The 16,308-nt window shown below is 42.1% G+C and overlaps 1 pseudogene; it reads right to left on the bottom strand.

Moving 5' to 3' along the window:
- Positions 1 to 2,992: 2,992 nt before the first annotated feature.
- The window catches only part of LOC115462252, a 66,720-nt pseudogene continuing 53,404 nt past the window's right edge, over positions 2,993 to 16,308 (bottom strand).

Genomic DNA, 16,308 nt, shown 5'->3' with positions numbered 1-16,308 from the left:
GATCATTTTCCCTAGTTGCCTCACCTGGGAACAGAGAAAGACCGACTTGTGCCAATCCATTTTTCAGCACACCTGTAAAAAAGGCCTTTTTAAACATTTTTGCCAAAACAGATGTGCGGCAAAATCAAAATTGCCGCGCATCCATTTTGGGTCTGCGACCTTACCGCCAGCCATTGACCCTATGCCTGAGGATGTAGCACAGCTCCTGCTTCCAGTCCTGGTTCCAGCTCCAGCATAGCTTCTGCTTCAAACACACTGTCAGTTTCCAGTTCGGGATACACTTTCCTGCTTTCCTTGATGCCTCTACTGGAGCAATTCCTTCTGCAGGGACTCACCTACCCCTCCCTACCCATCTTCAAATCCTTGCTCAAAGCCCACGTCTTCAATGTCGCTTTGGGCACCTAACCATTGTACCTCTATCCAGGAAATCTAGACTGCCTCAATCTTGATTGACTGCACTTTTTGTCCTTTAGATTGTAAGCTCCTTTGAGCAGGGACTGTCCTTCTTTGTTAATTGTGCAGCGCTGAGCAACCCTGGTAATGCTTTAGAAATGTTAAGTAATAGTAGTAGTACAGTCTTCCTGCCCCCTGGGCAGACAGTCAGTGCTGTTCCAACGAGGTCCAAGGGCTCACTCATCCAGAAACGTGACATATATATATATATATATCAAGAATTTTGTATCCATTGACCGAAGCAGCTCAGCCAGAGGCTTGACAAGATATTAAATAAAATTGAAGGCAATATGGCTCCCTGTGGCACCCCACAGTTCATTGCTGAAGAGAACTGATTGCCGTCTGTCTGACAAATAGGATTTGAACCAAGTAAACACTGTGCTACTGATACAGTGGTATGCTGGTAAATTTTTAACAGGCTCTCTCCCCGGGATAGCCAGCCCTCCAATTTTTTATTTTTGGGGGGTGCAGAGGCCCCAGTCCACCTCTGTGCCCCCCCCCCCCCCACACAAATTGCAAGGCTGGCTATACCCACGGAGAGAGCTTGGGAGGGGGCAATGCATTAATCTCTCCAGAAAAAAGAAAGATTTTAAATGCTCCCAGGTTCCAACTGTTTAATGTGGGATAAAATGTCAAAAATAAGTAAATAAATAGATAGATTAAACCTCTGAACGTTGAGCATCTGATTCTCATAATATGATGCCTGTTTTAGTGGACCTTTTACCAGGAGAAAAAAATCTCTGCACGTATATAACACATGCTAGGGTGTCCCTATAACCAGCCCCTCCTCCAAATGACACACTGATTACGATTTATAACAAATTACTATTCTACCTATAAAAAGTTATATTTTCTCTAGTACATCCATATGCTGCAGAAGCTGGCTAGTATGTCTGAAAATATAAATAAGATTAAATCAAAATGCTACCAACAATTAAGCACAACAACGTGGTTGCAGCAGCTCTTATCCAATCCGATCTGCTCCGGCTCCCTCCATCCCCCATCCCAGACTCACACTTTCTGTGGCTCCTCCGGCTCCGTCCTCTGTGGTGGCGCTACAGATCCCTCTCTCCTAATGATCTGCTCTCTCGCTTCTCTAACCCATGTTCTGATGTATGGTGGTATTGCGGGACCAAAATTCTATATCCCCTCTTGCCATAACAATGGCCTGGTATATGTGCTCTCATACAGTTAGTTATACCCATTGTAATTGGCAATCCTCACCAGGTATCTCATGTCAAAAGACATGTTCCTAACTCTCTTGATGACACTGTCAATCTAGACGCTATAGGAGTTCCAAGAGGGATACCTGATCAATTTAAGGCCAGAAATCAGGTATAGGCAGGTCTAGAATCTACTTTCTTTTGGTGGGTCACTATTAATAAAAATGTTGATTGGATTAATTACATTTATTATAATCAGCAAAGATTCATAAATTTTACTAGAAATGCCATTCACGGCTTAGCGGATCAACTTGGTGCCACTAGTCGAGTAGCCTGGGAAAATAGATTTGTTCTTGATCAAATTCTTTCCAAAGATGGTGATGTTTGTATTGTACTTCATGCTCATTGTTGTACTTTTATTCCCAATAATACTGACCCTGATGGTTCTGTTATGAAGGCATTACAATGCCTTTCTGCTTTAGCCAACGAATTAGCTACCAATTCAGGTATTGATACTAGCTGGACATCCTGGTGGGATACAATCTTTGGTAACTAGAAAATCTTTCTTATGTCTATTTTGACCTCCACTTTGGTTGTCATTTTAGTTTTTGCTTTAATTGTCTGTTGCTTTATTCCCTGTGCTCGTGGGCTTGTCTTCAAACTTCTTTCTAATAGTACAAGACAAAATATATCTCAATCATGAAGGTTGTGGGGGCCAGCTGCTGTTGACCTTATTCATTTTATTGTTAGAACATTTACTGCCTGTAACGCAAGTACACCTCCTTTTTCAAGGAAGACATTTATTCTGCTCATACTGCTTTAGTTGAAATATTATATATATTCTTCTTTTATACATATATTTTTTAATTGAAATGACTTCTTCAATAAGATTCCCTGATGTTATTTTGCTGTTTCTTTCCTGTACTCTCCCATGTCATCCATGGTACAACTTTCACACTTAATTCCGAATTGATTTTTTGTACCTGTTTCACCCATTTTACTTTATGAAATTGAATGTAATGTTTAATTTTATCTTTAACATTTTTCTGGTTTAGCCGCTTATTGGTTACATGAGTTTCTCCTTCTAGAGCTTATTTCAGCTCCCCAGGCATGGAAAGGTTTAGTTTGGGTTCCTTCCTTTTCCAACTGTTGTACCCTTCATCAATGGACATCGAATGGGCACTCTGCGGAATCACAATTATTATCTGTACAGGTGATGATTTCTCAATCATCAAGAGGGGAATGAATTGATTTGCACTTTTCTGACCACTGACAGGTCAGTTATGACCCATGAAATGCATAGCTAAAAGCTCAAACTTAAAAATGCCTGAGTACTACATTTTCTGTACTTTTTGCTGAAAGCTGTGAATTTGAGGTCATGATGATCCAGCAAGGAGCACTTTTACCCCTCCCTGACAGAGTGGTGCCACTAACTCTACATCACAAGGACACAAAAATGAATACACAGTTTGAAAGTGAAGATGTGTTGAGGTTACCAGACAAAACAATGATAAGACCTGGGTCCTGGAGAGATTCCTGTAGCAAAGTGACGACTACAAGAAACCTTGGACTTGCTGTGTTCCACAAACATTTAAATATCATGTTCTGTGTTCTATAACATTCAGATAGTGTGTTTCATTATATGTAAACAATGAAGTAAGACAGAAATTAGCTGAAATTGCAAACTGTATGATTTGGGAGGGAATTTCCATTGTACAGAAAGTATATAAGCCACGGTTGCATTATATTTAGTCAGAGGCTGGGATGACCGACAGTGAGTAAATCTTTACAGCAGTGGCTTTTCTCTCCCTCTCATAACAAATTGCTATTTGTTAGTGCCTGATTGCTTTGCTATTTGTTATTGCATAATTGCTTTGTTATTGGTAAGAAATAAAGACTTTCTTCTTGGAAAGAACATAGCCTCTGTCTATTCTGCCACCCCATGTCCCCTGTGGGATTGGAGAAGAACAGCTGTGAGCCCTCTTCATGAAAGTGGTGACAGAGAAGATGCTGGAAACTACAGGCCAGTAAACCTCACGGGGAAGGGGCAAGGATGGTGACAGAGCCCCTGGGGTCAGGGACAAACTTTGCCCCTGTGTCATTTTCTACTTTGAAGCCTCTTAATGACCTGGAATGTTATTCATATTTGAGTGATGCAGACAACAATATTTTGATTTTTTGGAAAAACAAGCAAACATGCTGGACACAACTAGCAAAATGTCAGGTTCTCAGGTTCAGAGCCCGCGGGACTGGGCTCTGGAGCAAACGTGAGCCCTTGGGCTGCTGACGAGGAGCGACAGCAGCAGGCAAAACCCACCAACCAACACTGGGTAAACACACCGGCAGGGACTGCAGGCACTGCCCAGCGAACCGGAACACATGGACTGGAATCCCCCGGACTGGAGGACACAGGACTGGAACACTGGACTGCAATCCCCCGGACTGGAACACACACCGGACCGGAACACACTGGACTGGAGCACACTGGACTGGTCCCCCGGACTGGAGGACACAGGACTGGAACACGGGACTGGAGCACACTGGACTGGTCCACACAGCTTCACCTGCACTTAGCTACTAAGCCCCCCAGAAGTTGAGCTCCTGGGTTCGAGTAGCCGACAGGACTTACTGGATACCGGATGACATAGGGACCAGGGCTGGAAACAGAAGTGCTCCTAAACCTAAACTGATCTACGTGCTCCCAATCCCTAAACCAGCAGGAGTGTTCCTAACAGTAAACTGACAAAAGGGCTTCCTAAGCCCTATACTAAACAGGAGCTCCTAAGCCCTGCTCAAGAAAGGGACTTCCTAAGCCCTAAACTAACAGAGCAGGGAACTAAACACAAAGCTAACACAGGTGCTACTAAGCACCAAGCTATAAGCAGAGCTTTACATTAATAAGCTAAACACAGAACTAACCAGCTACCTAAGCACTGCTCTAGCAAGCTAGATACAACTAACAAGGTGCTTCCTAAGCACTACTCTGGCAAGCAACCAGAAGAGCTCCTAGCACTAAAAGGGAAGACAGGGGAGCCACAAGGAAAAAGCAGTGAAGCTAACACATAAGCCAAAAGTGCTTCTAAAGCACCAAACACCAACAGCAAAGACTGCAATGCTCCCAATAGCACAAACACCAGAAGTACTTCTAACAGCAAACTCTGCAGTGTTCCTAACAACACCAAACCCTGAAGTACTTCTAACAGCAACAGAGCTTCCAAAGCCCTACACACAGCAATGCTTCCAAAACCAAGAGGGAAAAGCAGGGGAACCAAAGGGAAAAGCAGGAAAGCTAAACACACAAACACCAGTGCACACTGCACTAACACTAACCTGGACCTTAGCAAAATCAAGCAGGGAAACTAGACACAAAGTCAGAAGTGCACACTGCACCACCCTACCTAAAGCAAACACCACTGTTGCAAAGGCCCTGAAGGAAACAACACCACTTCCTTATCAAGGCCCTCCCTGATGATGTCACACTCCCTAGACCTAGGCAAAAGCACACTGACCCAGAGAGGCCCAACCCACACCAATGCAACACTGTGAAGCACTTGAAGCCAGTACACCCAAAGAGAGGTAGAGCAACTCAGGCAACACACACACAGGTGCAGTATAGTGAAACAATTAGAGCCATGCTGCTGGAAGCTGCCAGCACAGAGAGACAGAGCCAGCTCAGAAAGGACAGAGAAAAGAAACAGACGCCAGCTAAGAAGCTGACCCCCAGGAAAGAGGTAAGTTTGAGAGGGGTTCAGACCCCAATCATAACACAAAATTTGCATGGGGGATCCTGTACATCCTGCTACCAGCACATCTTCTGAGAAGACAAGTTGCTTGTTTTTCTTATTGTTTTCTATTGGTGATTTATAAACAACAGTTGCACAGCATCTTGTTCCTTTTTATACTTTAATAAAAAGATTTAAATATAAAATCATATGTGTTCAAGGCTTCTACAGATGAGAACAGAGCCCATGGGGACAGGACAGGGACAGAGACAGAATCTGTGGGGATGGGAGAAACTTTGTCTCCGTGTCATTCTCTACTAAGAAAGGAGTGGTTTAGCTTCAAGATAGTTGGCAAGTTATAAAGAGGATTGAACAAGCGATACAAGGAACTACTCCTTCATTGTGTAAATTCTCTCAAGAACGTTTGGTTAAAACGAAAGAGATGGATCAGAGACTTATAAAAGTTGAAACAGCATTTCGAAAGACTGAACAAACTGTTGTTACCTTGCGATCCACTGCAGCTTCTGCTGTTAAGGACAGTTGGCCGATTCATTCACACCTGGAAGCTCTGGAAAATAAAATCTCAGGGGTCCTTTTAACTAAAGGGTTGCCATGCAGCAATCTGGAATTACCACCGGTGGCAGTTCCACCGTGAACGCGCAGCATTTCCAGCGCTAGCAGAAATATTGGAAAAATATTTCCGCAGGGGGTTACCGCTGACTTAGTGACGGAACCCTTACTGCCACCTAAATCCTTATTGCACGGCCATTTCGTTTTGGGGCTACGGTAAAATGAGGGACTCTGCAAGCATCAAAAATACGCGCTGAAGCTAGCACAGGCCCCCTTTTACTGCAGTTTAGTAAAAGGGCCCCTTAAGACACTTAAATTTTCTAGTGACATTATCTGGCTTCTTTACAGCTTCTGAAAATGAGATTCATTTGGCACGATTTCCCTTTGGTGAAACCATGTTGTCTCGGATCTTGCAACTTATTGGCTTCCAGGAAATTCACTATCCTTTCCTTCAGCATCGCTTCCATTACTTTTCCAATAATCGAAGTGAGCCTTACCGACCTGTAGTTTCCAGCTTCTTCCCTATCACCACTTTTGTGAAGAGGGACCACCTCCGCCGTTCTCCAATCCCTCGGAACCTCTCCCATTTCTAAGGATTTATTAAATAAATCTTTAAGAGAACCCGCCAGAACCTCTCTGAGCTCCCTCAATATCCTGGGGTGGATCCCATCCGGTCCCATGGCTTCGTCCACCTTTAAATTTTGAAGTTGTTGATACACACTCTCTTCCGTGAACGGTGCTATATCCACTCCATTCTCAAATGAACTTTTGCCAGTCCATCGTGGTCCTTCTCCCGGATTTTCTTCAGTAAAAACAGAACAAAAGTATCTATTTAGCAAATTTGCCTTTTCTTCATCATTATCTACATAGCGGTTTGCAGTATCTTTTAGTCTCACAATTCCCTTTTTAGTCATTCTCCTTTCACTAATATACCTGAAGAAATTTTTGTCACCCCTCCTTACCTTTCTAGCCATTTGTTGCTAATCAGTTCCTGAAATGTAATGGTTTTTGAGGTTTCGGAGTGATAGATGAATATATTTGCATCACCTGCTCTGCTTTCCAGTGTTTCCATTTCCCTCTTGAGTCTCCAGCTTCCTCGTTAGCCTACTGCACTTTCCTAGATGTGGACTAAGCCTATGTATCTTTTCCTTTATTATTATTTTTCTAATTTTTTAATTATTCTTGGATATTTCTCTACTTTGAATGGTAAAATTACAAATAAGAATAAAAACCTTCCCTGTGGCTGCCTCCAAATGCTGTGTGAGTAAGATCATGTCATTTCCGTTCAGCTTTTCTTTTGAAAGAGTTTTCATATTTAGAACATTTCAATGGTTTATGTCACATGTGACAATTACACAACAAGATGATGAAAAGTCCCCACAAAAAAACTAGGAATAACCAAACACAAGCCGGAGTGAGAAACACCTTAATTATTACCCTACTTTGAACCCGAATCAACACACTTTATCTGTGGTAATGGAGGAAAAAGACCTCAGGAGCGGTAGAAGCTCTGCAGATCAGTGGCTTAACACACCTTACAGACCAGCGGTACTTCCGAATTGCCACGCAGCGAGCCTGCAATAGGCTTTCTGCACTTCAGTAAAATGGTCCCTTTATACATTTGTTTTAAACTATTTTTCTCTCCGGTGAGACCCTATAGGCCAGTGATGGCGAACCCATTGCACGAGTGCCAGAGAGGGCATGCAGAGCCCTCTCCCTTGGCATGCGTGCAGTCGCTGGTCTGCCCACTCTCCCTTCCTCCCACCAAGCACCAGGCCGCCTGCCTGCCCTCCCTCCCTCCCAGGCGTACCTCGGGGTTAAGGTGGCGTCGGCAGCGGCTGCAAAAAGCATGTTCTTTGCTCGGCGTGCCTTCGGCCTTCCCTTCTGTCTCTCAAGCTCTGGTCCCGCCTATGACCAGAGCTTGAGAGACAGAAGGGAAGGCCGAAGGTGCGCCGAGTGAAGAACATGTTTTTCGCTGCTGGCGCCGCCTTAACCTCAAGGTATGCCTTTTAAATTTCGGAGGAGGAGGGGGGCCCAGGTGCTGGGAGGGAGGGAAGATGGGCGGGCGGCCTGATGCTTGTTTTGTTGGAGGGAGGGCAGGAGGCAGGCCTGGTGCTGGGAGGGACGGAGGCCTGGTGCTGGGTGGGAGGGAGGCCTAATGCTGTGTGTTGCTGTGTGATGGGTGGGAGGGAGGGAGGTCTGATGCTGGGTGCTGCTGGGTACTGGGTGGGAGGGAGGCCTGATGCTTGGTGCTGGGTGGGAGGGAGGCCTGCCTGGTGCTGGGAGGGAGGGCGGGTGGGAGGAGGGTGGCTGGATGGGAGGGCAGGGGGGAGAGGAGGGTGGCTGGACATGGGTGGCTGGAGGGGAGAGGAGGGTGGCTGGACATTTGTGGCTGGAGGGGAGAGGAGGGTTGCTGGACATGGATGGAGGGCAAGAAATGAAGAAGAAAGGAGGAAAGTAAAGAAATAAATGGAAAGGAAGCCCTGGAAACGGAGTTAAGAGAACAGATAGAGAGCAGCAGAATCAGTGACTAGGACCAATATGGATAGAAAAACAAAATCACCAGACAACAAAGATAGAAAAAATCATTTTATTTTCATTTTAGTGTTTGGAATATGTCCAATTTGAGAATTTACATCTGCTGTCTTATTTTGCACTGGGTATACTGGAGCTGTAACAGCTTACAGAAATGATTTATAATGAAAGAAAATCATGTTATTTTTCTCCTATACTAGTATAATATTTCAATGATGTCTGTTTATATGCGCCATGGCTGGTGTAAGGGGTGTGGCTATCATAGGGGTGGAGTCATATGTGGTGACCCCACCCATAATGAGTACCGGCACTTTGCGATAAATAATTAGATTTTGGGTTGCTGTTTGGGCACTCGGTCTCTGAAAGGTTCGCCATCACTGCTATAGGCCATTGCAGCTTGTAAAACGCCATAAGATCATCTTGCAAATTTCTCAATCTGCGCTTCCCCAGCTGTAAAGGACTAAAATACAAGCTGATACACGCCACTACCTTTTCCTACATGAGTACACAGTTGTGGAATGCATTACCCACAGCCCTGAAAGCTACTGAAGAAATAACCAACTTCCGCAAATCTTTGAAGACATACCTCTTCAACAGGGCCTACAAAGAGAACCCATAGCCTTACAAAATACCTCACCAACCCACCCAGTTACTAAAGTCCACCTTCGGTACTATCCTGCCTAACACCTTCCTTCCCTCTTCTCTCTGACCTCACTTAATCTACAAACTACCAACTGTATCTATTATCATGTAATGACTGTGTCATAACAAATCTCTGTAAGCCACATTGAGCCTGCAAATAGGTAGGAAAATGTGGGATACAAATGCAACAAATAATAAATAATAATAAAACATTTATAATATTGAACTGGTTTATTGTATAAGTCATTTCATGTCGTTGCAGCTCAGTATGACATTCAGGAACATTTAAATGGTTTCTCTTTTGTATGATTCACTATATGCCATTTGCATATTGGCCTCCCTTACCAGCCCACCATACACTCACTGTGAGGTTTAACCCCTTCACACCACCTCTGCGATGGGGACGTCTTACCCAAAAAATTCTCACACAACCAGCTGTCAAATTCAGCAAGATTCTTTATTTTTCTTACTTCAACCAGCAGACAAAAATCAAGGGCAGAGTGCAAGCAGCTACTGAAAGATGAAAGAGAAAGATCAGGAGGGGGGCTATGCGGGAAGTTGTACAGAGGGTGCTTCCGGGGCAGGCAGAAGGTAGCACTTACATTGGTGATGCTGCTGCCAGAAGCCTCGAAGTTGAAAGACGTGCAGGAGCGGAGGGGGAGAGCGATACCGCACTAGTTGGGGGATGGGGGTGGGGGAAGGACACCCATACAGCACCGCACCAGGGGGGGAGGGGTAAAGACGGCAGCACTGCACCAGTCGGGGGGGGGAGAGGAAGACATCCAAGGCAGCACCCCCTCACGAGCTGCACCCGGGGCGGTCCGCTCCCACCGCCCCGCCCTCGGTACGCCACTGTCTATCTGTCCTCTTCTTCTCATTTGCTTATCTGTCTTTTCCACTTAGTTTCCATCCCTCCCATATTCCATAACCATCTTTCCCATCTTCTAACTTGTTTCTATGTCATGTCCAGCTACAGTTCTTTCTCTAAATTCTTAACAATGCAGAGACAGTTTGCTCCTGGTACTTTCCTTATCTGCTTAGAATACAAGCTTAGACGCAGTGGTAATAATGAACAGAATAAATGTTAAAGTACATATCTCCATACAGGCTTACCTTAATGTAATTTATATAAGTAAAGCTAATATAATTCATATATGTAACTCCCTGTCCAGAAGAGCTTATAATGTTACCATTTTTACAATACTTAAAGTGCAATGAACTCCTGTACACTCTCTACTGAACTGCCACACAGTTCATACATACTGGTCCACGTCCTTGTTCTTAGGCATGTCTTAATGCCTTAAACTATGTGACAGGCCTACGCAATCCCTCTTTTCAGATATTCCTAGTTGTTTGTCCAGGCCATTGGCCTGCTCTGACCTTCCTATCTGACAGTAACCCCTTGCTTTTGAAACATGTATAACATCTTGAATATTGATTTATTGCAAGCCCAGTCAGATAGTTCTTCCCTCTGAAACATTTATCACCTTCTAAACATTTAAATGGTTTCCCTCCCATTTGAGTCCTTTTGTGCTATTTCAATTGGACCTTCTTATTAAAACACTTATCACATACTTAATATTTAAATGTTTTTTTTCTTCCGTATGAGTTTTCGTGAACTTTCTTCTTGGCCTTCCTTCTGAAACATTTATCACATTAGGAACACGTATGGTTTCTCTCCTATATGAGTCGTTTTGTGGCATTCCAGGTTTACCTTAGTTCCGAACCATTTATCACATTCTGAACATTGAAATGGTTTCTCTCCTGTATGAGTTCTTTCATGAAGTTTGACATCACCCTTGGTTCTGAACCATTTCTCACATTCTGAACATTGAAATGGTTTTTCTCCTGTATGAGTTCTTCCATGCTGTTTCAGATTACTTTTACAGGTAAAGGATTTATCACATTCTGAACATTGAAATGGTTTCTCTCCTGTATGAGTTCTTTCATGAAGTTTTACATTACCCTTGGTTGAGAACCATTTCTCACAATCTGAACACTGAAATCGTTTCTCTCCTGTATGAATCCTTTTGTGATATTTCAGCCCAGTCCTGGTTGAGAACCATTTCAACCATTCTGAACATTGAAATGGTTTCTCTCTTGTATGAGTTCTTCCATGCTGTTTCAGACTACTTTTACTGGTAAAGGATTTATCACATTCTGAACATTTAAACGGTTTCTCTCCTGTATGAATCCTTATGTGGTTTTTCAGCCCAGTCCTGGTTGAGAACCATTTCTCACATTCTGAACATTGAAATGGTTTTTCTCCTGTATGAGCCATATGGTGGGTTTCCAGGTTCACCTTCCTTCTGAAACATCACCTTCTGAACATTGAAATGGTTTCTCTCCTGTATGAGTTCTTTCATGAAGTTTGACCTCACCCTTGGTTCTGAACCACTTCTCACATTCTGAACATTGAAATGGTTTTTCTCCTGTATGAGTTCTTTCATGAAGTTTTAGCTCAGCCTTGGTTGAGAACCATTTCTCACAATCTGAACATTGAAATGGTTTCTCTCCTGTATGAGTTCTTCCATGCTGTTTCAGATGACTTTTACAGATAAAGGATTTATCACATTCTGAACACTGAAACAGTTTCTCTCCTGTATGAGTTCTTTCATGAAGTTTTAGCTCAGTCTTGGTTGAGAACCATTTCTCACATTCTGAACATTGAAATGGTTTCTCTCTTGTATGAGTTCTTCCATGCTGTTTCAGATTACTTTTATGGGAAAAGGATTTATCACATTCTGAACATTGAAACGGTTTCTCTCCTGTATGAATTCTTTCATGAAGTTTTAGCTCAGCCTTGGTTGAGAACCATTTCTCACAATCTGAACATTGAAATGGTTTCTCTCCTGTATGAGTTCTTTCATGACGTTTTACCATACCCTTGGTTGAGAACCATTTCTCACAATCTGAACACTGAAATGGTTTTTCTCCTGTATGAGTTATTTCATGAAGTTTTAGTTCAAACTTGGTTGAGAACCGTTTCTCACATTCTGAACATTGAAATGGTTTCTCTCCTGTATGAGTTCTTCCATGCTGTTTCAGATTACTTGTACAGGTAAAGGATTTATCACATTCTGAACATTGAAATGGTTTCTCTCTTGTATGAGTTCTTCCATGCCGTTTCAGACTACTTGTACAGGTAAAGGATTTATCACATTCTGAACATTGAAATGGTTTCTCTCTTGTATGAGTTCTTCCATGCTGTATCAGATTACTTGTACAGGTAAAGGATTTATCACATTCTGAACATTGAAACGGTTTCTCTCCTGTATGAGTTGTTCCATGCCGTTTCAGATGACTTTTACAGGTAAAGGATTTATCACATTCTGAACATTGAAACAGTTTCTCTCCTGTATGAATCCTTATGTGGTTTTTCAGCCCAGTCCTGGTTGAGAACCATTTCTCACATTCTGAGCATTGAAATGGTTTCTCTCTTGTATGAGTTCTTCCATGCTGTTTCAGACTACTTTTACTGGTAAAGGATTTATCACATTCTGAACATTGAAACGGTTTCTCTCCTGTATGAGTTCTTTCATGGTGTTTCAGATGACTTTTACAGGTAAAGGATTTATCACATTCTGAACATTGAAACGGTTTCTCTCCTGTATGAGTTCTTTCATGAAGTTTTAGCTCAGCCTTGGTTGAGAACCATTTCTCACATTCTGAACATTGAAACGGTTTCTCTCCTGTATGAGTTGTTCCATGCCGTTTCAGATTACTTTTACAGGTAAAGGATTTATCACATTCTGAACATTGAAACGGTTTCTCTCCTGTATGAGTTGTTCCATGCCGTTTCAGATGACTTTTACAGGTAAAGGATTTATCACATTCTGAACATTGAAACGGTTTCTCTCCTGTATGAATCCTTATGTGGTTTTTCAGCCAAGTCCTGGTTGAGAACCATTTCTCACATTCTGAACATTGAAATGGGTTCTCTCCTGTATGAGTCATATGGTGGGTTTCCAAGTTCGCCTTGCTTGCGTAACATTTATCACATTCAGAACATTGAAATGGTTTTTCACAGTATCCAGATGGGTTAGTTTTATGCATACCTTGACAGTCATGAACTTCAGTCCTAAGCCCACTTATGTGGTGCTCAATAAAATTGGAGTCGGTAGTAAAGGTTTCCCAAACATCAGCCCTTTTAAAATCTCTCTCACCGTTGAGTCTTCCAGGTTGTTCAAGTGTTGGGAAAAAGCTACAGTTTCTCTTTTGTCTTTCAAATCTTTCTCCTTTCTGAACTGCTGCTTTCTCACCAGTTGGTATTATGCTACCGATACCTCCTTCACAGTCTGCTGAAGGATCTGTGCTGTCTCTGGAGGAGTCTTCATGTTTCCATTCCTCTTTCTGCTGCTCATCACACATTCTCACTCTTTCACTCTCATTCCCAAATCCATCATCTGTTGGATAAAATAAAAAGAGTACGATCATTCATTTTACAGCTATGGAAAAGGATATACTTAAGGTGGGCAGGAACGAGGAGAATGTGCTCCTACCCCACAAAATTCACTGGAGCACCTGGGCTAGAGGTAGAACCGGGAGAGGAAGAAAAGATGGAGCATTGTCAGGAGAGCTGGGGGGGGGCTCGAAAACCTGAAAGTGGAAAAAGCTACAGAGCTGGATAGGATACATCCCAGTGAGGATGTGTTTTTTGCCTCTATGTCACTGATCAGGTAGGATTTATTACTGGAAGGCAAGCAGCTGATGGTAGAAGAGTACTTTCCAGCTATGAAGGGTGAAATACAAAAGAGGTGTATAGACTCTTTGCTTTCGTATCAAACTGCTAAAATAGACAAGGAAATTTCTTCCTGGATAGTTCAGGCATCAAGCTCAAAACAGATTTGTTTCAGAATTATGGAAGGAAATGAACATATTAGTTTTCAAGGAAGCACAAAGGCAGACGGTCTGCAAGCTCCAAGATGGAAAAAGTACAGAGCAGATCGTAAAGAACGTAATTTATTAAACAATTAAAAATATAATTAAAAATAATAAAAATATAAATACATATGAAAGGTAAGCCCGACACAGGCCGTGTTTCGCCCAGCAAGGGCTGCTTCAGGGGCTACAAGAAATCATAACATAGATATAATTATTAAAATTACTCGCACCAGGGGGGAGGGGTAAAGACGGCAGCACTGCACCAGTCGGGGGGGGAGAGGAAGACATCCAAGGCAGCACCCCATCACGAGCTGCACCCGGGGCAGTCCGCTCCCACCGCCCCGCCCTCGGTACGCCACTGTCTATCTGTCCTCTTCTTCTCATTTGCTTATCTGTCTTTTCCACTTAGTTTCCATCCCTCCCATATTCCATAACCATCTTTCCCATCTTCTAACTTGTTTCTATGTCATGTCCAGCTACAGTTCTTTCTCTAAATTCTTAACAATGCAGAGACAGTTTGCTCCTGGTACTTTCCTTATCTGCTTAGAATACAAGCTTAGACGCAGTGGTAATAATGAACAGAATAAATGTTAAAGTACATATCTCCATACAGGCTTACCTTAATGTAATTTATATAAGTAAAGCTAATATAATTCATATATGTAACTCCCTGTCCAGAAGAGCTTATAATGTTACCATTTTTACAATACTTAAAGTGCAATGAACTCCTGTACACTCTCTACTGAACTGCCACACAGTTCATACATACTGGTCCACGTCCTTGTTCTTAGGCATGTCTTAATGCCTTAAACTATGTGACAGGCCTACGCAATCCCTCTTTTCAGATATTCCTAGTTGTTTGTCCAGGCCATTGGCCTGCTCTGACCTTCCTATCTGACAGTAACCCCTTGCTTTTGAAACATGTATAACATCTTGAATATTGATTTATTGCAAGCCCAGTCAGATAGTTCTTCCCTCTGAAACATTTATCACCTTCTAAACATTTAAATGGTTTCCCTCCAATTTGAGTCCTTTTGTGCTATTTCAATTGGACCTTCTTATTAAAACACTTATCACATACTTAATATTTAAATGTTTTTTTTCTTCCGTATGAGTTTTTGTGAACTTTCTTCTTAGCCTTCCTTCTGAAACATTTATCACATTAGGAACACGTATGGTTTCTCTCCTGTATGAATCGTTTTGTGGCATTCCAGGTTTACCTTGGTTCCGAACCATTTATCACATTCTGAATATTGAAATGGTTTCTCTCCTGTATGAGTTCTTTCATGAAGTTTGACATCACCCTTGGTTCTGAACCATTTCTCACATTCTGAACACTGAAATGGTTTTTCTCCTGTATGAATCCTTTCGTGATTTTTCAGCTCACTTCTGGTTCTCAACCATTTCTCACATTCTGAATATTGAAATGGTTTCTCTCCTGTATGAGTTCTTTGATGAAGTTTGACCTCACCCTTGGTTCTGAACCACTTCTCACATTCTGAACATTGAAATGGTTTTTCTCCTGTATGAGTTCTTTCATGAAGTTTTAGCTCAGCCTTGGTTGAGAACCATTTCTCACAATCTGAACATTGAAATGGTTTCTCTCCTGTATGAGTTCTTTCATGACGTTTTACCTTACCCTTGGTTGAGAACCATTTCTCACAATCTGAACACTGAAATGGTTTCTCTCCTGTATGAATCCTTTTGTGATTGTTCAGCCCAGACCTGGTTGAGAACCATTTCTCACATTCTGAACATTGAAATGGTTTCTCTCCTGTATGAGTTCTTCCATGCTGTTTCAGATGACTTTTACAGAAATACAAATAAATTCAGCTAAACTTCTTCTGGTTTCTCCTTCGGAAAAATATATATATAAATGTATAGATGGGCTAGGCTTCTATCGAGCGTCTCTGAGGAGGGTTGGAATGCGCAAAATAATATATATATCTCTCTCAAACATCCGGAGTGAGTTACATATCTTATATCAATAGTGATGCAACAAACCGGCAACCGTCGAAAAAACTCTAATAAGAACTACTTACATCCAATCTTTCTGCTCTTCACCAATTTATTTGTATTTCTGATTTTTGATTTTTAATTTACTCTTTGTTATATATTTCCTTCCCCCCCATTTTTTTCTTTACAGTGCATTATTGCAAACTGCTGCTTATTATTTTTCCAACTTGAAAGGATTTTTGTGTAGGTGGGTGTTTACTATATAAGTCTTCCATGTTATTTTCTTGTGTGTCTCTCATAAAAATATATATATATATATGTAGTTTGTTTTATTATATATGTTTCTTATAAAATATATATATATATATGTGTAGTTCATATGG

This window comes from Microcaecilia unicolor, chromosome 2, assembly GCF_901765095.1.
Source record: "Microcaecilia unicolor chromosome 2, aMicUni1.1, whole genome shotgun sequence".
Taxonomy (NCBI): Eukaryota; Metazoa; Chordata; class Amphibia; order Gymnophiona; family Siphonopidae; genus Microcaecilia; species Microcaecilia unicolor.
Note: the sequence above shows the minus strand (reverse complement) of the source record. Positions and strands in the feature narration are given on the sequence as shown.